Source organism: Ursus maritimus, unplaced genomic scaffold, assembly GCF_017311325.1.
Source record: "Ursus maritimus isolate PB19 unplaced genomic scaffold, ASM1731132v1 scaffold_33, whole genome shotgun sequence".
NCBI classification, from domain to species: Eukaryota; Metazoa; Chordata; class Mammalia; order Carnivora; family Ursidae; genus Ursus; species Ursus maritimus.
In genome coordinates this window covers 23,777,592-23,802,367 of record NW_024425897.1, presented here as the reverse complement: position 1 = coordinate 23,802,367, position 24,776 = coordinate 23,777,592, and the positions used below count along the sequence as shown (strand labels likewise).

Sequence of the window (24,776 nt, the reverse complement as noted above, 5' to 3'; positions counted from 1 at the left end):
GGTGGCGGCTTTAGTGGTGCCTGTGAATTTTCTGATGTCTCCGAGGCTGATTGCACCCGGGACTCCCCAGAAATCCATTTCTCCACCTTTTCCATCATGTTGTGAGTGTTCATCTCTGGCCTCCGGATATCTGGCGGAGGTGGGTCTCCAGTTACACACCGCCCAACTGCAGGGACTTGATGGGAAGGAGAGAGTTGTCTGCATCACCCTATGACGCTGCTCGTGACCCCGCCCCGGGCACCAGGATGCTCCCGGCTGGTGGCCAAGAGGTCTAGGCTGCTGTTTCCCCTTCTCTTCCGTTTGCCTGCCCTCTGCAGCCTGGGGTCCTGCAATCCCAAAGGTTGATAGGTGAAAAATCTCAGGGTTGAGGCTGAGAGCTCTGAGCTGGGCTTCTGTGCCGAGAAAGCTGCTGTGTGCTGGGGTGTGGGTCCTGGTTCTCCTCCGAAGCAGAGGGAGCCCTGGGCAGTGTCGGGGGCATCAGCCTCTGGGACCGCATCCCGGACCGGGTCCCTTCGTCGAGTGCAGACTCCTTCCACCCACTGTCCCCTGTCCTCTCCCCTCAGCACAGCTAGATTTCCGGTCTCTGGCGTTGCTCAGGATGAGGCCGGGCCCTGTCGGTTCGCCAGCTGGGTTGCCCTGAGTGACCAGAGCGGCTGGTGTCTCACCTCCTCCCCCACCGGCTTCTCCCTGCAGGATGCTGACACGTGCGTCCTGGTCCCCAACACCCTTCCGTGTGCCTAGCAAGTCGTCCCTCCTGTGGCAGGACATCGAGGGAGCCTTCTCACACAGACCCACAGGTAAGGACCGTCCACTGACTTTGGAGTTTGGGGGTGCAGGGGCTCTCTTGCTGTTTCCTCTTCCTTAAACATCTGACTTTATCCGATTAATGGGGTAGATTGTATTAATCGATTCTGCTTCTTGCAAATATTGATTGCTCTTCACTAAGTAGGTAGGACTGATGTTCTGTCTGTGGTTCCTTTAGATTCCAGGTATGGTACAACCCATTTGGGGGCCCTTGTGACTCTCTCCTGTACAGTGTGCCCTGACAGACCTCTCTTCTCTTCTCTTCTCTTCTCTTCTCTTCTCTTCTCTTCTCTTCTCTTCTCTTCTCTTCTCTTCTCTTGGAGCCCCTGGCTCATCCTTGGGCTCCCCACTCCCAGTAAACAGGGCAGGACAGGAGTTTCAGGACTCCTAGGCCTTGGCAGTGGGCAGGGGCTGGGCACTGCCTCGCCGCATTTCCCACAAGCTGTAGTCAGTGACACGGACAAAACTGTGTGTGTGTTTTCATGTAAGCATTTCTCGGGTTGAGAAAATGAGCTGCGGTGGGGGGGCATGGCGTGTCTGAGGTCCTCCGTGGAGTCCCCCGCATGGTGGCCTCGGTGGGACTCCCAGTGCTTAGCTCTTTCTCTCCTACCCTGGGTCCCCCTGGGCTTCTTGTCCGTCTTGTCCCATTTCCTGTCCTCCAGTCTCTGGCACAGGACTCGCCCTGTCCCCTTCTTGTCATGCCAAGGCCTTTGGTGGGTGGAGCAGGTAAAGTGGTGTTGCCTTTTCTTGTTCTAAACTCCACTGAACCCCTCTCCCTGGATGCTAATCAGCCAGTCTGAACTTTGGGGACAAGGAGGATGGATGTTCCATCTGGAGAAACTCACCCAGCAGGGTGAAGAGGCTCAGAGGTAACACTAGTGTCCCTCCCTAAACACAGTGTGAACACACCGGCTCCTCTAAGGATCCCATTTTACACAAGGGAGCTGAGGCTCAGAGGTGGCACGCGTCTGGCCCAAGGTCACACAGCTAGTCAGGGGTGGGCTTGGGATTGGACCCCAAGTCTGACCCTGGAGCACATGGCATGATTTTCCAAATATGGCTGAGGCTTCTCCAAAGGATGGGGTCCAGGCCCCGCCCTTCCTTGCCTTCTGGCCGCAGGTGAGCCCCTTCCCACCTCTGGGCCTCCCATCCTTGCTGGGGAACAGGGCACGGCAGCCGAGGCCTCCGCCGAGCGCCCCCCTCACTCCTGTGTTTCCATGTTGGCACCGCGGGCTGTTTTCTCTGTAATTGCTCATTCTTTTCAGTTGCTGTAAAAAGGCCTCCAAGTGCTAAGAAGAGAGAGTGCTCTGTTGTATTTTTGTTTTGTTGTCTTGTTTTAATTCACTCTCTGAGAGTCTCAGAGTCTCAGCGGCTGGGGTGGGTGTGGGGGAGGGCTGGCTGGGGACCGCACCTGCCCCCGAGCCTCCCGGAGGGCAGGGCGCGTGAGGTCGCCCTGGCCGGGTGGCCCTGGTGAGCACTGCTCTGCCCTCAAGGCCTGAGCTCTGACAACAGCGTCTTCACTTCCTGTTTCCTTTTCCACCGGAAGGCAGTTCTGTTCCTTCTTAACAACTGCATTCCCCAGTTATGGGGTTTTAGAGATGGTGAGCTTGTGGCCATCTTATTTGGGGCCCCCACTTAACCCCAAGCGTGCTCAGGAGTTCCTCTGCTTTACTCATTTATACCGTGAACATTTGCTTTGTCCTTAGGATAGACCAGGTACTGTTTTTGGGTTCCAGGCACGCAGCTGGGAACAGGACAGGCGTCCCGCCCGTGTGACGTTACACCCTCGTGTTGCCAGGACACCCGCCCCATGGTCTCACCTCTGCTCGTGGCAGAGGGGAAGATCACGGTTGCCCCCTACCTGCCTCTGAGCTCCCCGTGGGAGTTTGTGGCCGTGACAGGCTTTGGGACCACTGGGCCCTGGCTGGCATGCTTTGGGAGAGAGGCAGCCCTTCCCCAGGGGTTGACAATGTGAAGTCTCCTCCTCATCTCCGCAGGGGGGCAAGGAAGGAAGGGGCTTAAGGAGCAGGGTCTATTTTTAGAGGCGCTCCTTGCTCTAACGGAACAGGAGCCCTTCCTTCCAGGAGGTGGGGACGGGGCGGGCGCAGGGCAGGGGGCAGCTGGAGTGGGCTCAGCTCAGCCTGGCTGTGTCCTGCATCTGCTTGGCTGGGACACAGGGCCGCCCACAGAGGGTCTGCCTGAAAGAGGGGGTCCCAGCCTGGGGAGAGCATCTGCCCTCTGGCATCCACCCAACGCGGGTGGAAGATGAAGACGTTTGCCACCCTGAGCCGGGGCTCAGGGCTTCTAGCATTTGACGTTCACCTCTGTGGGGAGGGTCTGCAGGCCCAGGCTCTGGGTCATCACTTCCTTCCTGACACCCCCAGCTCTTGTAGGGAGGGGCGCTTCCTGCCATTGTCTCTGGGAGGCCTCAGCAAGGTCACTATCTCCTTCTGAGGAGGAAGAGGGCTGATACCTCCAACAAGACCTCAGCCCACAGCAGCACTGACACACTTCCGTCCCCACCACGCCTGCTGGCCTCCCAGCCTCCCCTCGGCCCAGGATGGAGGCCCATGGCAGGGTGGGGGCTTCTCTCCTTCACCTGCAGAAGCTTAGCCCTGCCCTCAGGCACCCCAGACGCAGATGGGAGGGCCGGCAGCTGCTCCCGGGGGTTTAGGCCTGTGACGGTCAGCATATTCGGTGGCTGTAGCCGGAGTGGGAGGCCACGCCCGTGAGCAGGGAGAGGCAGGAGCTCGCAGTCGGGAGGCAGGACTCCCCAACACTGTGCTGCATCCTACAGCAAAGATGCTGCCGGCTCCCTGCATTCCTCCGCCGTCCCCCTCCTGTGTTTGGGAGAGAGCTGGGGGGGCGTCTGAGTCCTCCTCTGTCCCCCCCCCCCACTTCCCTCAGCCATGTTTCTTTTTCTCATGCGGGGCCTTGACACAACGCGGGCGCTGTGCGGGACCTGGGCCGCGCGGGGAGGGGCTTCCACCCGAGCTTGTCAGCACCTCTCCGCCGCGTGCAGGGTGCCCTGCCGGATTCGATTCGGGCTCTCCGGCCTCTCTGTTCTCAGGAGGCGTCTCCGGGGCCTCTAGGTGCTCACTCCCTGGCTTTGCCTGTGACCTAGGAGGTGCACTTCCTGAGAGCATGCTTTATTTTCACCCAGGTGGCAGAAGGGCACGCCTCAGGCTGTGGTTCTGGTCCTGGCTCCCGGGCACCTGCTGAGGTTCGCACAGGTGCATCGTAGCTCTCAGAGAGCCAGGCTTGCGTGCACTCGGCTTACGCTCTCCGGGAGGCCGTGCAAGGCCAGTGGCTCTGTCTCCACTCCCGTTGTCCCAGCTGGGGCTTCTCTGGAGCTCTGCCCACAGGCCCTCGGCACTGGCAGCCCCCCTTCTGGCTGCCTCCTGCTCCCCCTCTCCCCATCTCGGCCTTCCCTCTGTTCTGAGGACGTGGCCACTGCCACAGTCTCCTGTGCTTCCCCATGAGCGGCGTCCAGTGCACTCCCAGAGGCCATGTTTATAACCTGGCAAGGAGGCATCTGGAACCCTTTGCTTATGAACTGACCCTCAGACCTCCCGGGATCAGGTACGGTCAGTGTTCTCTGGGTCATTTCCTTGCTTTCCTCCTCCACACACTTCCTGAGCTGCAAACCTGCCTAGAGCAATCACTTTGATTCCTGGAGACAGTGTCCAGAGCTTGGAATTCTCAGAAGGACTCCTGAGGTGATGCCATTCAAACCGGAGGTTGTGAGGCCCCAGGCTGTTCATTTTAGCAGCACGATCCAACCTGAGCAACATGTATCCATTCCATATGTTGTATTCAGTGTGTTCATTCAGTGTTTAGTGAGTGCCCACTCTTCTGGGAGCTGGGTATAAAGGAATGATACATTTAAAATCCTGGCCCTCCTGGGTTTATCGTCTAGTGTGGGTAGACATATAATAAACAAAGACCGTCAGATGGGGATTAATGCTAAATAAATAAATAAGGCGGCCTCTCAAATTAGGACAGTTAAGCAAAGGCCTGAAGGAGGCAAAGGAGAGAGCCAGGAGCTTATCTCAAGGAGGAACATCCAGGAGGAGACAGCCTGTGCAAAGGCCCTGCGGCAGGAGGTTGTCCAGGATGTTCTAGAAACTGGAGGGCAGGAGGGAGGGGACGGTAGCAGGAGAAGGGGCTGGAGAAGTAATGAAATCCCACATCCAGCAGGGCCATGCAAGGCTTGTTGAGACTTGGACTTTGACCCTGAGCAAGATGCAGTGATACTGAGAGTTTGAGCAGAGGAGGGCCAGGATCCCACTGAGCTTTAGAAGGGTGGTTTCTGGCTACTGTGCTGAGAATGGACTGGGTGGGGTGGAGGGAGGAAGCGGGGAGACCAACGGGGAGACCGTTGTCAGGGCCTGAGGTGGTGGACGCTGGGCCAGCGTGCGGGCGGGGGAGGTGGTGAGAAGGTGGGCTCCAGGCATGTGTTAAAGGTAGAGACTAAAGGGATCGCTGAGGAACCAGGCAATCCCTGTTCTGTGGGCTTGTACTTGAAGGACTTGGAGGGACTCAGGAGGTCAGCCTTTTCACTTAACCTACAGGGAAACTGAGCCCCAGTAAAGGAAGTTATGGCCAAAGTCACACGGCAAGCTGGTTAGCAGCAGAGCCAAGACTCGGGCTTCCGGCCCCACGTCCAGTGTGTTTGTAGCTGAACTGCTGAACGGCTCTGGGTGGGGGATGTGCAGGGATTTGAGGGCTCAGGGAAGAGCATGGCATCCTGGCAGACTCCACCGGCGGGCAGGAATTCGGGGCTGTGTAAGCAGACAATCCTGGGCGCACTGAGCCTTCCACCGCGCTCTCCGGGCTGGTGTTTCGACTTCTGTCGGGCAGGGGTCCTGATGGCCACCTCTGAGCTCTGGGGGGGATCAGCCAATGCTCCCATGCATTTTATTGAAGACTTTATTGAGCTTCTACTGTTGAGCCAGGCCAGAGCTAAGATGTGCTTGCTCTCGAGGAGCTCAAAGCTCAGGGGAGGCAGACAAGTGAACCCAGATGCCCTGTGACAGTGGGAGCTGTCCACGGGCAAGGGACCCAAGGCCAGGCACTGAGCAGCCTCTGCACCCTCCAAGCCAGACACTGTCCTCACACCACGGGGTCTGGTTAAGTCCCCGATCCATCTCTTATATCAAAGGGGGCCAGGAGGGTGGGCGGGGGCTGGGATCTCACTGCCCTACAGCTGTCACCTAGAACAGCTTACACTGTGAGGACCCAGCCGCACCCTGACCTTGATCGTACTCCCTGGGGGGCAACCTGGCACTTCATCGCTGGGACTTCTGTGCGCTGCTTTGTGAGTGGGGAATAGGCTGCTGACATTTTATTTTTAGTTTGCAAGCTTGCTGTAATGACCAGCTTTAAGTCACTTGTGGCCTTTGCGACACAAAACAAGGCCTGTCAAGTTCCCAGCTCTGCCTGGGACGATCTGGGTGTCGTTTTTTTTTTTTTTTTAAGATTTTATTTATTTGTTTGACAGAGAGAGCACAAGCAGGGGGAGCAAGCAGACAGAGAGGGAGAAGCAGGCTCCCCGCTGAGCAGGGAATCCTATCCAGGGCTCGATCCTGGGATCCTGGGATCATGACCCGAGTCAAAGGCAGACGCTTAACCGGCTGAGCCACCCAGTCGTCCCTGGGTATCTTTAGACTGCTTAGCCCGAGGGTTGCCTGGGGAAGGCAAAGAGAGATTTTGCTTTGACTCTCTTTGGAGAAGCTGAATCTATTAAGGCCCAAGTGGGGAGATCCAGTTTGATTTTTCTTTCTGCCTTTTCACTTGACCTGTCCCCATCACAATGAATGTACCAGTGAGGAAGGACAACTTGGAAATTGCTTCCGCTGATTGATTTACGGCCGTCTCCAGAAACGGTTCTCACGCCCAGGGCTCTGGTCAGTGCCGTGGGACCACAGGTGACCGTGGGGCAGGGCTAACAAGAACGCAGTGCGTAGAGGTGGGAGATCCGGCCGGACGCTGAAGAGAGGCATCAGGCCCCGTGGGCTGGGTGTCCGGCTAGCTTCTGTCCTTTGGTTGGCATCTTCCTTGGAGGCCAGAGGAGGTGGGAGGATGGCAAGAAAACCCAGGCATATGCTCTTGAGTCCCTTCCTTCCCTACCGTGGGCTGCAGCCCGGCCCTCAGCCTGCCCACCCCGGGCTGCAGTCCGACATGGGATGCCAGGGGGTCTCCCCGCAGTCCTGTCCTGCTTCTCACGGTCAGACCCATTCTCTAGCACAAGTGGAGTTGGGTGCAGTTCCCACACATTGCTGGTGGGGTTTGGGATTCACACTTCCCCTCTGGGCTCCGTCTCCCTGACAAAAGGGGGTTTGTTGGCTTGTTCTCACCCAGCAGCTTTCTAGGAGGTGGGTTCCCAGATGGGAGGCGCGGTCTGAGGTTGGGCCATCATTTAACTAACACGTAGTAAGCACCTTCTGTATGCCTGAGCTGTGCCGTGTGCCAGAGTTAAACATAAATCCGAGGGGCTTGGAAGGAGAGCCATACCTCCCCTCTTCCCTCTAGCGAAGCTGAGCCTCCTCTGGGTCTCCTTCATGTTACAAATACTCTGGGGAAACACGGAGCACTCCCTGGTCCTTTACTATGAATAAGCTTATGAAAGTGGAATCAAGCAGGCGAGGATGAGACGAGATGGCATCTCAGCAGGAGGGACAGCTCTTACATCACGGGTTACCCCAGGGCCAGCCCGCCCCACGCTCCACTCCTGCCTCAAGGGGACATCTGAGGTCAGGGGCAGGTTTTCTTCAGTCACTAAAGCATCTCGCAGAGGTGGCCTAGATTTGAAAAGACTGACTAGAGGAAAGAGAGCAAAGGCGAAAACCAGCGTGGAGCACCTCAAGTGGCTCCTGGCACTTAGTAGGTGCTCAGGAAATGAACATCCCTTGCCTAACACAAGCATTGCCACGGATCCCAGGGCTTGGGGCTGCCTGGGGACGGTGGCTGTCCCCCTAGTTGGCCGAGCTCTCTGATCCACGTCTGTGTGGGGCTCGGGGCTTGCAAGCGAATGGTTCCTTCTGTCTCTGAGGCCAGGAAAGGCTTCTGGAACTGGGGACCCTGGAGCTGTGGAGGCAGAGTTTAAAAGGGGGTGTTTGAGGGTGCACCTGCCCCAGGTGAGGCGGCCCAAGTCCTCTCTCCTACCAGAGAATGGCCTGTGCTATGCCCGCCCCTAAGTCCCATGTCTGACACGGGAAGCTGGGAACAGGCCTGGCTTGGAGAAGTGGCAAGCTGGCGGAATGCCACCGGGTGGTGACCCTCCCACAGGCAGCTGGGACTCCCCATGCTCTGTCTCCCCGAGTGCCCCGGGCTTGTACGCCTCCGCTTTTGCCCAGAGTGGTGATTTTTTAGCAACTTGCCTGAGATATAATTTATATAGCATACAACTCACCCATTTAAAGTGTACAACTCAATGATATTTCATATCTTCCGAGACTTATGCAACCGTCAGAGAATTTTAGAACATTTTTGTCACTCTGAAGAGAAACCCGTACCCCTTCACTGTCACTCCCTCCCACGGCCCTGGCAGCCGCTGAAGTGCTTCCTGTCCCTGTGGATTCGCCTGTTCTGGACATTTCATGTCATGGGATCAGACACCATGTGGCCTTTAGTGACGGGCTTCTCTCACGTGGTCTCAAGATTGCAGGGCTCGTGCGGGTTGGGGCAGGTGTCCATGTTTTCGCTGTGCTCTTGGCCGAGGAGTAGCCATTGTATGGATAGGCATGTGTTCTTTATCCACTCATCCGTCGATAGACATTCACATTTTGTCCCACCGCAATAGGTTTTTTTTGGCGATCATGAAAAATGCCGCTGTGAACGTTCAGGTATGGGTTTTTGTGTGGACTTCTGTTCCATTCCGCCTGAGTATGTACCTAGGAGTGGAATCGCTGGGTCCTATGGTAACTCTGTCTGTCTTCAACATTTTGAGGAACTGCCAGACTTTTCTCAAGTGGCTGTCCCATTTTACAGTGCCTATTTTTTTTTTAAAACAATGATGGACATAGAGAGTTGGGTAGTGTGGTGTTTAATGTGGACTCCAGAGCCAAAGGGCTGGGTTCAGATCCCAGCTGGGAGACGGAGCAGTTTCCTTCACCTTTTTGAGACTCAGTTTCCCCATCTATAAGATGGGGACAGTATTAGGGCCTACTGCATGTTGCCATGGGAAGTAGACAAGTGACTTCTGTACAGTGCTCAGGAAGGGCTATGTCTGTGTTAGCTGTTATCATTATTTTTCCCTAGACTGTGGGTGCTGGACACACAGTAGGTGCTGGACACACAGTAGGTGCTATGTTGGGGATGTTTTAAAGGATACAGAATCTGCATTTCAGGGTACCCCCTTTTGTCTTCTGATCACCCCTGGGGAAAGCCCCCCCCCCCGCTAGGCTGTTAGTGTCTTGTACCCTGAAGAAATCTCTTTCTTTACCGGGAGGGGCTGGCATAGGGCAGGGTGGGCCCTGGAGCAGCTCCAGCTCCAAGAGGCATCAAGCCCAGGGACACAGGGAGCCCTTGGAGCCAGGACTCCAGATTCAGGAGCAGTTTGGTCAATTCAGAAGCTGCAGTGCTTGGGAGGCAAGACCCAACCCCATGATGGTGGCCCCTGTTCCTCTCTGCACCCTGGCTCCTGCTCTGCGATCGGCCATGAGGAAGGAGACCAGATCCCCACCAGGAGCCCCACAGAGAGCCAGTCCTGCACTTGGCAGCTCCTCGGAAGCTTCCCCAGGCGTCGCCAGCCCCCAGGCCCAGAGATGGGCCTGCTCCCTACCCTGGCTGGAGCCCTGGCAGAGCACTCCTCAGCCTGGCAGCACCAGCTGTTCTCTGAACAGGAGGAGAGCCGAGCACCTGCCCAGATAGCGAGGCTGAGTCAGAGAGCACCTGGGCCTGTCATTTGCCCTGATTGCTAAAGGGAGTCTTGGTAGGGGGTTCCATTCTTTAAAAATTTTTTGGGAGGCAAAAGGGAGCTAGGTCGTGCAATAGTCCAGCCAACACAGAGTTGAGACAAACCTCGGGTTTCAGGTCCGACTCTGTCATCAGCTGCGGTGTTGTCTTGAGCAAGGGTTTCAGCTTCCTGGAGGCTTCATGTCCTCATCTGTGGAAGGGACAGGGTGTGACATCCAGCGTGCCCGCTGACTACAGTTAAGTGGAGTCCTGTGTAGGGTGCCCCAAGAAGAGCACCTGACTCTCTGTGGTCGCTCCACAAAGGAGGATTCTCTCCCTTTTTGTGGGGAGGTTCTCCTGGGGAAACAGGGCCCTGGCTCCCCTGGGGAGGCCCAGAATGGGCCAGGGCTCCTGGGAAGGAGGGGAGGGTAGCCAGACGAAAGTCAGGACCAGGGACTAAAGATTCAGGCAGGGAGGAGGTGTCAGAGACCAGCCCAGAGTCCCTGTCAGGGGACACCCTGCTTAGGCCACAGATACAGCCAGTCAGTCTCCTCAATCCCACGTGCTCAAAGGTTCTGCTCCTGAGATCTGTGATAGGGCCCAGCATCCCTCCTAGCCTGACTCCGTCTCACTACCCCTGACCCTGCACTCCTGCCCCTGGGACTTCCTTCCATTCCCCAGACATACCATGCCCTCTGAGTACTAAAGCTACTGGCTCATGCTGTTGCCTGTGCCCTTGCCCCTTCTCTCCTGATAAACTCCTGTGCATCCTTCAAAACCCAACCAAAATGCCCCCTCTCCTATGAAATCCTCCCCATCAGGCAGTCAGCTGGTGTCTTCTCTGTGCTCCAGCCGCACTCGGTGCCCTTCCTCTATTAATATGCCAGGTGCTCCAATGAGTGCCTGTCCCCCATCCCAGAGGGCGAGTCCTTCCTCCAGGACACTGAAGTTGAGGAGCAGGAACAGCCCACCGGTTCCCCTAAGGTGCCTGCTTCTTCTTCCCCAATCAGCCAGGTTGTCGCTGAGTCGTCCTCCCTTCCAGGAGGGGGTAAGTGGCCGGGGAAGCGGGAGACTGTGCACACGCTTCCACTGTGAGGCGTGCTCCAGTGTCCGGGTGCAGGGGGTGGGGATGACGGGAGGGCGTGTCCCTGCAACCTTGGTGTGTGGGTGACCTGCTTTTTGTGGGCGTGTGTCCAGGAACCACAGAGCCCACGTGCCCGCTCCCTTTGAGTCTCTGTTCTGTCTCTGAGCTGATTAATGTGCTGACGTCCGTCAGGAGAGCGCGTCACTTTTGGTCTCCCTGCAGCCCGGCGGCTGTGATGCGTTGTTTGGACTTGTCCGCTGCACCACGAGGGCCGTGGCCGGCCGGGAGCGAGGGATTATGTGGTTCCCATCTGGCTTCAGCTGCCTCGCCGGCCCATCCAGCTGTTCCCTGTTGCCCACTGCCAAGCGGCAGATGTGGGGGGTGGGGTCAGCCCTGGAGCTGGGGACCTGCCCATCGTCTTCACGTGAATGTCTTCAAGGCTATTTCTGGCCTCGCCATTATCCCAACGGCTTCGGGGGATAAATATAGCCGCGGATTGAAAAGCCCCAGTGGCAGGCAGGCAGTACATACTGGAGAGTGTGCGGACGGGGTGCTTGGCTATAAATAAGTCTGCTAGAACACCTCCCAGCCACGCCGCCACCAGCCGTGTGTGGAAAGACAGATTTCCTTGCCGACTCCCTCCCAAAACCCACGTGTGCCTGGGGGCCCAGGCGGTAGAGGAGGGGGGGTGGGTGCAGGTCTGTCGGGATGTTGCACGGAAGGGCTGGCTGCTGGAAGTAGCTAGCTCCCCTGTACCAGTCCCTAGAGTAGCTTATAAAGGGGAATGGCCAGTGGCCCCAGTGGGAATCCCAGGGACAACCACACGGAGGGACGGTGTGTGGTGCTAAGAACCGGGGCCCAGTCCAGCGTCCTCAGCCCGCTCTGCCTCCCTCCCCGAGGCCTGGCTCCTGTTGCAGAGCGGGCCTGCAGACAAGGCCTGGGCCCAGGGGGTCCTGGTTTCTCGAGCCTCGTCCTGTCTTCCCTTCCGCTTCCTCCCTGCTTGGACCCATCCTCCTGACAAGTGCACAGCTTTGTTTATCTTCTGGTCCCCTGGTCCTGGCTGCTCAGCCAAGGGGGAGACCCTTGTCTAGGCTGGAGTTGCAGGGGGAGGGGTCCAGGTGCTCCCTGTCCCTTTCCCCTCCTCACCCCCGCCTTCCTGCCCGTTTCCCACGGCCTCCTCCTGCGCCGGGCCAGGTACCTGGGGCTGGCGTTGAGTGGGGAACAGGACGCGTGCCCAAGAGACACTTCCCATGGACAAGGATAGAAGTCGGGAAGCTGGCAAGAATCCTGTGAGCTCACCGTGAATAAAATATTGTTTCTGTGCCATCGCCAGGCCCGGGAAGCGGCTTTCTGTGAGCCCACTCACTTCTGTGGCCTTGGCGAACAAAGGCCGAGAGCGGGAGCAGGCCAAGCTGGCACAGGGAGAAGTCACATGTAGTGACCCCCAGCGCGGCACCGCCACCCAGCCTGCTTGCTGTCTGCAGATGGGGAGTGGGCAGCTGTTGCGTGGAGGCTCTGCCAGTCCCACGGAGGAGGGGTCTGTGCCTCTGCCCCAGGGTTATTCTAGAGCAGGCGGCTTGTGTGCGGATCCGTCATGAACCCCAAGTGTGGGCTGGGAGCTGAGACGAATTGGGTCTGGCCCCCACTCTCAGGAGCTCATCGGCCACTGGAGGGGACAGTCTAGACGCACTGTGGTGCTCGTGATACCTGCCTGTGGGGAGGGGGCAGGGAGCCCAAGGAGGAAGGTCTCAGGGGCGCTGGCCCTTGAGTTGACCCTTTGTAACGCCCAGTTCACCCAGCAGCCGGAGCGTGGTTGGCGTAAACGGGGGGGCCTTCCCTGCAGAGGGAACAGCCTTTCCGAAGGCATGGAGGCAGGAGGAAGCACCGTGGGTCCCACCGTGAGTCTGGTTCGCGGGACATGCTGGGAGGCCAGGCTGAGCGGAGGGAAGGAGCTGTGTGCGTGGGGGGTCGTGTGCTGGCTGAGGACCGTGGATGTCCTCTGGAGATCCGAGGGGGAGTGTGGAGCGGCTATCGTCCCAGGAATGTCACGCTCTGATGTGGGGATTAGAAAAGGCTTCATCTGGTTTCATGTGGATGACAGGTCGGAGGCGGGGGGGAGGAGGGGGCAGGCTGATGGCAACATCACGATGCCTCGCTTTGTCGAGTGCATACCTGAAAGACTTGTGTGTGTGTGTGTGTGTGTGTGTGTGTAACCGAGCCTGTAACACCAGGATGTGCGCGTGTGGGTGCACGCCTGAGGAAGTAGGGTTTCTCAAGATGGCAGTGCTGAGCTGCCATCAGCAGGTGCGGGCGCGATGCCACCAGCGGCTCCCCTTGTCACCAGAGGGGTGACTTTGTCCAGCAAGCTTGGCTGCTGCCAGTAGCCTGGGTCTGGAGCCAAGATAAGTGTCTCCCACAGGGGTCAGCCCCTGACCTGGGGGTTCTCTCTGACCCCGAACCGGCCGGCTGTAAAGAGAGGCTGGTGTGTGGCTCTCAGCATCCCCCTGCCCCTGACCGCTGCCTCTCCCTCCTCACCTAGTGCTGAGTGAGTCCCAGCACCCCAAAAAAGAAATGACTCTAAAAGTGTTGTTTGACAGAAAGATAAACATGTTTGCTTAAGCCAGCCGCAGGACCCAGAACTAATCTGGTCATGTAAATATTGTCATGTATTTACGATTCTGCGGGTGTACACTGATAGGAGAAAGGAGAGATTGCATGGCTCTGATCTTGCCTTTGGGGAGACAGTGTGATGTTTGCTGCCAAGTGCGTGAGTCAGAGACCCCATGCGGCTCTGGAGCCCTGGCGTCTGTGGGGACCAAGAAGGTCAGAGCCACGAGGCTCTTGAAGGCCACACCAGCCTGGCCTTTGTTCTTCCGACAGGGCATGGAAGGAAACTGTTTCTCTACTCAGCAACACTTTTTCTTTTTTTAAGATTTATTTATTTGAGAGAGAGAGAGAATGAGTGGGGGGAGGGGCAGAGGGAGAGAGAATCTCAAGCTGACTCCGAGCTGAACGCAGAGCCTGACGTGGGGCTCAATCCCATGACCCCGAGATCATGACCTGAGCCAAAACCAAGAGTCTGAGCCCCCCAGGCGCCCCTCAGCAACACTTCTGATGCCACACGTGTGGGTTTTCCACACCAAGCCGTTCTCCGGTTATCTGTGGCCACCAGCTCTGTGTCCGTTCGGTTCTGACGCTAGCTACCGGGAGCTGGCACAGACCCCACAGGGGAAGGGCTCAGTCCTGCGACTGCCTTCCCTTTCAGATGCCGACGGCGAGTGGCGGGTCCTGGGTTACCCAGCCTTCTGGCCGACACGGCTACAACGTTGGGGTTCCCACACAGCCCTCCCAGCCTCAGGTTGGATTAATTTGCTAGAATGGTTCGCAGAACTCAGGAAGCATTTGCTGATGTTTGTTGGTTTATTAAAAAGGGTGTGACAACGCTGATGAACAGCCAGACGCAGAGGCGTGCGAGGTGAGGTCCGGAAGGACCCCAAGTGCAGGAGCTTCTGTCCCGCGGATCTTGGAGAGTGCCACCCTCCCGGACGCATGCGTCAACCTGGAGGCTCTTTGAACCCTGTTGTTTAGGGTTTTTAGGCAGAAATGATTAAATTGTTGCCACTGTGGTTAGTTCAGCCTCCAGCCCCTTCTTCCCTCCTGGGGTTGGGGAGCTCAGCCCCTAGCTCATCAGCACAAAAGACACTCTCATCACTCAGGAAATCCCAAGAGTTTTAGGAGCCCTGTGCCTGGAAAAAGAAGCAAAGACCAGATATGTATTTTTTAGTATATCCCAAGATCATAGGGAAATTGATCCCCGAGGAGGTTGAGTGAGGGGACGTGTGTTCAGAGACACCCAAGGGACTCACAGCCAGAGCCTGGTCTTTCCCAGGGCCACACCTAGACCCACTGGGCCCCTTCTGGGGTCTGTCCTGGCACCTGTGGAAGGCACTTCTGGAAAGTTGAGGGCACCTGCTTGGCCCTCAGGGACACCCAAGGGTGTTCCTGTACCCTCTCTCTCCTGCCTTGTCCCCTGCCCTGCCGATGTCCGACCCTTGCTGGTGGACCTGGCTCAGCCTCGCTCCCTCATTGACCTGCTTCCCCTCGGGCCTCTTGAGCCCAGCAGGAAAGGAGGTCTGTGCCCAGCTTGCAGGGTCTGCAAAGCAGGTCGGTGCCAGGGGGAGGTCCTGAGCCTTAGAGGCAATGGATTTGGGTTCTGCCAGGTGCTGTCACCCTCTGAGCCTTGTCAGTCAGACTCTGCAAAATGGGAATCGTAAAACATCACCTCCCAGGGTCCAAGGGAGGATGAAATAAACAATTTGAGGCAGGCCAGCTTACGCCCCGTTGTTGCCTTACCTGCCTGCCTGTTTCACTGCCCTTCGAAGGAGAGGCTGGCGATCCCTCTGCGCCGATGCAGAAGCGAGGCTCGGGGGGGCTCTTGGAGAGGCCTGACCAGCCCCTCTGTGCTCCCACGTGTCCCTTCAGCTCCATTCCCCTAGCTGGTCCCCTGAGCTGAGGTTGTCCCCTTGAAATGTATGGTCAGCCTGGGTTGGCGAGGCTGAAATAAAACAAGGACGTCTAAAATACCTGGCTGCGTAGAAAGCTTGTGACCCTATAATGTGGGCACGGGCGGCTGCCGGTGAAATCTGGCCTGTTTGACAGTTTCTGCTGTCCACTTGCACCCGACCCGGCCGTCACATCATCTGCACTGGCTCTGCTGTGGCCTCAGACCCCAGCCTGCAGTGGCCTCCCACTCGGGTCCCAGGCTTTGTCCTTGACATGACCGGGGGTGCTGATGGGGTCCGGCTCTGCCTCTGCCAACTCCAGGTTCCTCACCGTGGACCCTGGTCTTCTGGCCACTGCCCCCCAGCTCATGGGATTCTTAGATGCCCGGTGCTGGGGGGGGGGTGTGTGTGCAAGGTACGTGGTCCCAGCCCAGAAATAATACACAGTGTTGGCTCCTCTCGCCTCGAGTGTCATCACTGCTGTCCTGTTGCTGCTGTTGTTTTAGCAGAGGTAAGATCTTGAGGCACCGTCATCGGTAGTCAGACCCTATTCAGCCGCAAACCAACTGGAAGTTGATGCGTTGTGGCCTTTGGCCTCAGGGTTGGGGGCATTGAAGATGTGGAGTACAGGTTTCTGCCCAGGGCCACCACCTGTCCTCTGGGTTCTAGGGAGGGGGTTGGGAAGAACCGTCTCTCCTTGTTTTCCCTCCCAGAACTGGCCCTAGTGGGACAAGACCCTGAGCTACGGTTGCCCCAGTGAGGGGGCTGCGGAGTGGTGGGCGGGGGGCAGGGCTCGGGGGCAGACGGAACCCCCCTTCAGAGCCTCCTCCAGCAGCCTGACTCGGTTGTTTACAAATAGTCTTATTTTAGGGGCACCTGGGGGCTCAGTCTGTTGAGCGTCTGACTCTTGATTTCAGCTCAGGTCATGATCTTGGGGTCCTGGGGTCGGGTTCCGTGTTCAGCAGGGAGTCTGCTTGAGATTCTCTCTCTCCCTCTCCCTTTGCTCCTCCTCCCACTCTCATTCTCTCTCTCTCTCAAATACATAAATAAATCTTTAAGAAAACCCCAACAGTCTTAGTTTTGCATAACAGCTTTATTGGGATTTAATTCACATCCCATGCAATTCTTCCATTTAAAGTGTACAATTCAGTGGTTTTTAGTACGGTTGACCCTTGGACAACAGAGGTTTGAACTGTCCACGTATATGTGGATTTTTTTCTACGATAAATATAGGATAAGACGGTAAATGCATTTTTCTCTTCCTTCTGATTTTCTTAATTGTCTTTTCTTTGGCTTCCTTTATTGTAAGACTGCGGTATTTAATCCATAGAACATACCAAACGTGTGTTGATTATGTTATCGGTCAGGCTTCCGGTCAACAGTAGGTTGTTAGTAATTCAGTTTCTGGAGAGTTAAAAGTTATACACGGATTTTCGACCACTCGGTGGGGGCGGTCCCCCCAACCCCTGGGTTGTTCAAGGGTCAACTGTATATTCACAGGTGTCAGCAACCATGACCCCTGTGAGTTTTAGAACATTTTCATCACTCCTAGACATCACTCCCCATTGCTCCCTAAACCCCAGCCCCCAGCAGTCACTGACCTGTATTCTGCCCCCGTGGGTCTGCCTGTTCTGGGTATTTTGTATAGAAGGACTCACACACCGTGTGGCATCATGTGTTAGCATCATGTCCCCAAGTTTATTCACGTTGTGGCACGTGTTAGAACGTCACTCCTTTTTACGGCTGAATAATACCCATTGCGTGGATGGACCACACTTCGTTTTTCCGTGTATCCATTGATGATGAGTGCATATTTATTTATTTAAGTTGGCTCCACGCCCAGCACGGAGCCCAGCACGGGGCTTGAACTCACGACCGAGAGATCAAGACCTGAGCTGAGATCAAGAGTCGGATGCTTGACCGGCTGAGCCACCCAGGCGCCCCGATGAGTGCATTCTAAAAAAGTGATGTTCCGTCCCCAGCACAGTTCTGGGCCGCTGAGGGGATCGGGGACACTTGAGTAGCGAGTGTGAACACACAAACCGTGGCTTCCGAGAGGGGCTTTGGAGGGTGGAGGGTGTTCTTTCTCTGAGCAGCTGCTGTGGAGGGAAAAGAAAGAATTGGGAGACCAGGACAGGGAGGGTCTGTTTCAGGTGTCCTGGCGATTTTTTTTCCTCTTTCTGTGATACAAGGAGATTCTAAGCCTGTCGTTGAGGAAGGCTCCAAGCCTCAGGAGGCCTGGGTCCCAGGCGGGGACTCTGGAATGTGTATGTCCCGAGGCCCTGCTTTGAGGTGACATCTAGGGCCTCAAGGAGCCTTACAGGCAGATCCAGAAGGAGCCCAGATTAGAGGCAACCCAGCGATTAGGGGAGGGCCGTTAAGCATTCGTTTCATCCTGCTCTAATTGTGTCCTCTTTTCAAAGACCGTGAGGAGCAATCCTGTTGAAGCTTGTGGTGTGGCAGTGATTTCTGGAGAACAGAGTCTGACACTGAAAGGCACCACTCTCAGCCCTCTGCAGGCCACACCTGAGCCGTGGCTGGTCCCCCAACACACTCATGCCCCCGGTTGCAACTGGGGGTCACGAGGAAGATGGTGTAGCAGGTGGGGCCCGCCTCACCCGCCCCAAAGTGTGCGTGCAGAACACCAGCTGGGGGATTTCTCCACTAAACCACTTCACTGCAGAGACCCCTCTGGTTCCAAAATTAAGCAAGAGGGCAAGAAGGCACGGAGAAACAGCTCCATACTGTCTCCCAGAGGTAGGCGCCCTGCTGGAGGCTTGTACACTTTATTTCATTTCACTCCCGCATCAGCCCTGCCAGACGGGTGGTGGATGGGGACCTATCTGCGCAGGGAGGTCTCAGAGCTCGGAGTGGATGGGGGCAGCTGCTACTCTCCAAGGCCGGAGTCCCCCGTACACCCGGGGCGGCCCGGGGAGGAGGCTGGCGGAGATGGGGTCTCCAGGGCGGTGTGGGGCGAGGCTTCTTGGGTTTGACAGCCAGGCTCCTGTCGGCTCTGGGTGATGGCCTGCCTGGGCATTGTAATGTCACTGTCTGAAAATACGTCAGCAGAGCTGACCCTTTGTGCTGGTTTCACAGTGGGGCTCGGACAGATGGTGACACAGGCTTCTGTCTCCCCCCTCCCCCAGCTCCTCCCCACCCAGGCCTGTGCAGGGGAAGGGGAACCATCATCGAGAACCATCGTCTCTACATGGAAAAGTTAGATTTATGGACTTAATAACTTCCCCCCCTGTCAGTGGTGGTGAGAACAAAATGGGCAGAGCTGATAATCCCCTGTCGGGTTTTATGGAGAGACAGAAGGCGGCTCTCGCGCCGTGTTTTTCACCTGTGTCCTCCTGCCTCTGAGCACCTGCTCCCGGGGTCACACATCACTTGGGTGCTTCTGGAAGCCTGCCTCCTCCTGCCGTGAAGTCAGGCACCTCGGAGCAGGCGAGGCGGCCGGACCAAGTGAGGAAATGCTCCTTGCTGTTTCTGCAAGGCGCCTGGTGGCTGGTGGCCTGGCCCCGTCAACGAGGGGATGACCATGGGAGCGGCCCCGCCCTGTGCTGCTTCTCGAGAGCCACCTCCCCCTCCCGGGTGCACACAGCCACATCCTTACCAGCTTGGTGCCAACCTGTTCTCCCTGCTCCGAGGAAGCGGGGCAGGTGCGCCTGCAGGAAGGTCGAATCTCACATGAGTTTCATGACCTGTTAGAGCAATTGCTGGTACTGAGTGTATCAGCCCTGGGCCTGTGCTAGATGCTTCTCTCACATTATCTTATTTCATCTTTGCAACATTCTCATGAAGTCCACGCCGTTATTAACCTTATTTCATAGATGCGGAAACACTGGGAGATTAGGTCATGTGGCCAGGCATCACCGCCCTGGCTTTGGACTCCCTTTGGAGGCCACGCCACCCAGTGAGAGCACGGGGCCTTTGGGGTCCCCGAAAAAGACAGAGGGCCTGGCAGAGCTTCAATGCCTACATCTGTGGAATGAAGAGGGACATACTGGCCTAGGTCTGTCATGAGGATAGAAGGAGGTGGGCTGGGACTAGGGTAGGAACTTCCGAGGTGGCCCCCACGCTCCCACCTCCTGCAGTTGTGGCCCCGTGCCGCTCCCCAACACGCTTATGTCCTGGAGGGGCTGACCTGCGCAGCCTGTGGATATTGGAGAAAGGACGGATGTGACGGCCAAGGCCTGTCCTGTCTCGCGGGTTCCTCGCTCTGGGAAGCCGGCCACCACGTCATGAGGACTGGCCAGCGGCTCCCTGGAGAGGTCTGGAGACGTGGTGAGGAACTGAACCCCTTGCCCACAGCCAGCACTAACTTCTGGATCCCGGGAATGAGTTCTCTTAGAAGTGGCCTGATGTCACTGCAGCCCTGTTCAGTGTCGTGGCTGTGACCTCACGGGAGACCTGGAGCCAGAGCCACCCTGCTGAGCCGCTCTTAGATTCTTGATGAACAGACACAGGATGACACTAGACACGTTTATTGTTCTAAACCGCGACGTTTGGGGGTAATTTGTTATGCAGCCATAGACAGCTGATACCGAGCGACATAAATGCTGTTTCCCTTCTGTTGTTCCTCTGAGTCATCTTTGTTCATGGGGCAAATCTTGTTGTCTTTCCAATGGCTGCAGAGATGCCCATTTGCTGGCTCTCCGCCATAATTGCAGGTCTCGACCGCTGGCAGCAAGGCCTTTACCCAGAGCACTGTGGGTTGTCACGTCCAGCACCCACAGATCACGTCTGCTTTGCCGGTACGTGGAACCTGCCGTGTTTGGCCTGAGCTTGAGGGTGGGGAGGGAGGCAGTGGGGGACGGGGGGGCGGGGCAGAGGAAGACGCAGCTGGTCGGTAGCTAATCCAGGGGTTTCTCTGGTTTTGTTTACATCAGTGTTTTCAAGGAGGGTGAGGCAGGGTTGTTCCAGAACTCCTCTGTCTGAGGGTGGCAAGAAAATTTGTGTCCTTTCTTTCTCCTCAACGTTCTTTGTCTTTCTCTTCCCCTGGCTCAGCTTTACAGACCACCTAAGCCTAGAGAGATTCCCTTTTACCTGGGTTGGTCTGCAGAGAGCAAGTGCTGGGCCCATCGGAGGAATGAGGGCAGCCGCTGGTCTTCACAGGACAGGGCTTTTCACCAGCAGCGAGGGTGGAGAGGGCTTCCTTTGGAAGTAGGCCAGGCATTGGAAGGCCAGGATGAAGGCAGGGAAGGTGTAGGCCAGGCCCGGGTGCAGTTGGTCTCCTTCGTGGGAGCCATACTGTCTGGCTGATCAGAAGAACTGCCCTTACCTGGTGGCAGCGTGCACTTACAGCCTCTGTCAGTAATGCCCCCACAGCAGGCACAAAACACACAAACACGCTGACCTTGCCGGCAAGTTTCAGACTCAGGACCTGATGTCTAGTGCCTCAGGGGTGGGGGTGGGGGAGTGGAGACAGTTTTACAACCTCAAGCCTGTTCAAGTTTGCACAAAGGGGCCCTAGCTGTTCCCTGTAAGATGCCTCACTGAAGTCCTGGTGACTGCCACGTCCTGAAGGACCTGTCTCTTACCTTCTTAGCCTCCAGACTTTAGGTGGGGCGAGGGTTTGGTCCACTCTATCCTGTTGAGTCTGCATAAGCCTTTAAAAGCTTTGTTGTACATCTTTCATTGTCTAGTTATCCCTGATCCATTCATTCAACAGAGCTTATTAAAAAAATATGTAAAACATTTTATTGAGGTGCAACAGACATGCAGGAGGTGTACAAATATGGAGTATACTGCTGATGACCCTATACAGACTGACTCCAGATCGACGAACAGGTCCCAGAAGCTTCCCACCACTCAAGCACCAACCACCTTCCCTTCTAAAGTCATCAGCGGTTTTTGAACACCGCTCACACACCAGGCATTGTTCTAAATACTGGTGACTCAGCAGTGAACCAGTGAAACCCCTTCTTAAGGTATACTGTTCCATGGTGCTCGCTGTCAGGAAGGGAAATAAAGGAATAGAGTAGAGAGAGGGGCTGGGGTGGTAGGGGTGTTAGATAGCATGGTCAGAGAGGACTGCTAAACTTAGGAAACAAACCATGTAATATCTGGGGAAGAGGGAATGACAGGTGCAAAGGTCCTGAGGTAGAAGTGTGGTTGGCAAGTATAAGGAACAGTGGGGAAGCCAGGGCGGGGGGTGGGCTGGAACTGAAGGGGAGGGGGGAGGTGCTGGGGGATGGAGAGTCAGGGGCCTGGTGTTGGAGGACCTGGAGGTCGTGGTAGAGACTCTGGTCTTGGTTCTAAGTGCGAAGGGAGTCGCTGGAGGGTTTGAGGTAGAAGAGTGACATATTCTATTTACATTTCTCAGTGCTCACTTTGGCTGGCCTGTGGAGCCTGGAGTGGCAGCAGGGAGACCAGATAGAAATTCAGTACTGCAGTAGCCTAGCCCAGCGTTTCCTTAAGAGGCTTGCAGATATCCTTTAGAAAATGGCGTGGTAGTGGTGGAGGGGGGCACATGGGTGGCGCAGTCGGCTAAGCATCTGACTCAGTCTCAGCTCAGGTCTTGATCTCAGGATCGTGAGTTCAAGCCCCTCATTGGGTTCCATGCTGGGCATGGAGCCTACTTAAAAAAAAAAAAAAAAAGTGGTGTAGAGGGGATTGAATCTCTTTTGAGAAGAAGTTGAAAACACCTGGCTGTTTAGCTGTGCGCAGGGAATCCCCCACCAGGGTGCAGGGCCCCCACGTCCCTCTGGAAGGGTGAGGGTCTTCAGGTGTCCCCTGGGTCTCTGAGCTGCCAGGAGGGCGTGGAGATATTCCTTCCCTCCTGCACCCCAGCCTGGGTTCTGAGGGAGTTCATTGCATACTCGGGTGCCGACCAACACAGCTGGCTGAGCGGATCTAAGTTCGCCCGTCTTGGGCTTGACATTGAAGACCTTCCAGGGAAACCAGACTGGTACAACCCTGCTGTGGGCTTCCCCAAGGGACCTGCCCTGAGAACTTTAACCAGCTTCTGGGGACTTACGTAGTCCAATCTGGATGTCAGAGCTGCAGAAGCTCTGGGGGGGTGTTTCTACCACTGTTTGCTTGAGGCTCCTCTCTGTGCCTCCTCTTCCCTCCTTCCCTCCCCCTTCCCTTCCTACCTCGCTCTCTCTCCTCCCTCCCTCTCTCCTTCCTCCTTCCTTCCTTCCTTCCCTCCGTTCCTGCTTCCTTTCTCTCCTCCTTCCTTCCCTCTCTCCATCCCTCCCTCCTTCCTTCCATCCATCTCCAGAAACCTTTTCTTTCCCCAAACAGAAATTCTGTCCTCATTAAGCACGAACTCCCCATTCTCCCTCCCCCATCACCACCGTTCTACTTTCTGTCTCCACGACTCTGCCAATTCTAGGCATCTCCTAGAAGCGGAATCATAAAGAGTTTGTCCTTTTGTGTCTGCCTACTTTCCCTTAGCATACTGCTTTCAAGGCTCGCCCATGCTGTTGGGGGTGGACTTTTTAGAAACAAGCGGGGTGTTAGCTCCACATGCCTGCCCCTGTCCCAGGAGCCCCAAAGGAACGAAAGGGGAAGAGCAGCACGGGTCCTGCGTTGTCCCTGTGCCCGAAGGCTGGGGCTCCTCAACTCCTCGCTTGGCCTGTCTGCACTTCCAGGTGGACGCACCTTGAAACCAAGGCCCTCATCCCACCTCGTCCTCCGTGGCATATGTGACACCTGAGGGTCCTGGGCTGTGTGCTCAGGTGCGTCCCAACTCAGGCTCGTTTCGTTCCCTGGGTGACGGGTCTTGTGCCCTGACTCTCAGGTCACCTTTGACCTGATTCAGCTGGCTTACCACAGCCCAGCCTGAGCCTGACCCTGGTGTGCGGGGCTGACTGGGGGCAGGAGGAGGAGGAATTGCTTCTTAGACTATGGCTTTTTTATTTATTAAAAATTAATTAAGGGACTTTGATGTATCAGGACTTAAGAGGGGTTGACAGGTCACATGGCCTCTGAAAGCACAGGGCTGATAATCCATTTAAAAAAACATTTTCTTCTTCTTCTTTTTAATTTAATGGAGGAAATCATTAGCTGGGAAATTGGTAGAACTGATTTATTCCTGTTTTGGGGAGGGGGAATGGAAGAGAAAATCTGCTCTAATTGCTGCTTGTTCTAGAAATATGTCAGCAAAATATTCCCATTAGCTGGGCCTGGCATGGGTGGACACAGAGGCAGCTTTCTTCCCCTCCTTCAGATCTGACTCTGAGCAGGGGCAGGGGGATGCGTGGACCCAGGTGGGTGGCCGTGATGCTCACAGTGACACATCTTAAAAGTCCCAGCAGACCTGGCTTGGCCCCTGGGGCACATCCTGCTGGGGGCCCTGTTGCCTGCGAGCCCCAGGGATCTCATCCTCAAGCCCTCATTCCCAGGGACACAGGACCAGGACCCCCGTCTGGGAAAAAGGACTACGTGCCTTTTGGGCTCCATCCGGTTCCAAGGGAAGGCAACTGGGTTCACCCTAAAAATAACCAAACATGCAAACAACTTCAACATGCAAATGTTTTTCATATCTGTGGGCCAAATAATTTAAAGGTACAGCTGTTTTTCCACTGTCCCAATCTGTTTGTTTTCCCTGAGTGGGGAGGAGCTCTGACGTGGTCTGGGGCTCTTCTGGGGTCACTGTCTTCCAGCACAGTGACCTGGCTAGACCTGGCTGAGGTCTGGCGGGCGCTGAGGACTGGCCGTGGGCTCTTGGCAGCTGCCCTCACCCAGACACCTCCTGCCCCGGGGCAGCCCGAGTCTGGCAAGGGGTGAGCACCCCCCTGTGCCATCGGTCCCCCCTTCAGGCTTCCTGCGTATGGAGGGGTCCACCTCACTTCCATTTTCCAAACTCGTCTGGCCCAGGACATGGGTAAATGAGTTCTCAGAGAGTAGGAGGGTATAAATAGTCGGGCAGGAGGCAGAGAGGGTGAAAGGCAAGGGACCACCAAGGTGGTGAGCCCCAGATGGACCCCAGGTCTCCCGAATCCCCACCAGACACAGCTGCCCTACTAGGTGCCGACCTCCCTAGTCCCTAGTCCATGGGCAGGACGGGACACGCCAGGCCTTGCTCATCTCTCTCTGTCCCCACCACCGCACACTGCGCTATAGCTGCTCTGAGGCCTCCGAGCAAATTGTCACGTCCGTGGCAGGGCACTCCCTCTGTCCCCGTATGGAGAAAGCCCATCAAGTGGGGGGGTCCTGCGGTGCCGAGTGTGGTCACCCCAGGAACGGCAGGCATGAGACTGCAGGGCAGGAGGGGCCTGGGAAGGAGCCGCCATCCGTGGGACATGGTCCAGAGGGGCAGGGGGGCCAGGCCCAGACCTGCGGGTGACTGACCTCCACAAAGTCTCCACGCACGCGTGCGTTCATTCCTTCTGTGCCAGCGCGGTGCCAGGTGCGCTTGTAGGAGCTGGGGTACAGCAGTGAGTACCACCAACCCCACGCCTGTCCTCATGCAGCCTCCATTCCAGTGGGAGAGATGCTTGGTTTTTTTAAAAAGCGTGTGCTGTACCACATATGGA

At 56.5% G+C, this 24,776-nt stretch overlaps 1 protein-coding gene across 3 annotated transcripts in view; it reads left to right on the top strand.

Annotated features, from left to right (window-relative positions):
• The first annotated feature begins 698 nt into the window (after window positions 1–698).
• Window positions 699–24,776, top strand: part of PITPNM2 (phosphatidylinositol transfer protein membrane associated 2) — a 106,126-nt gene continuing 82,048 nt past the window's right edge. For all 3 annotated transcript variants that reach the window (XM_040619997.1, XM_040619996.1, XM_040619995.1), the window contains exon 1: window positions 699–797. The gene's annotated coding sequence lies outside the window, so the exon portion shown is untranslated. The remainder of the gene's footprint in view (window positions 798–24,776) is intronic.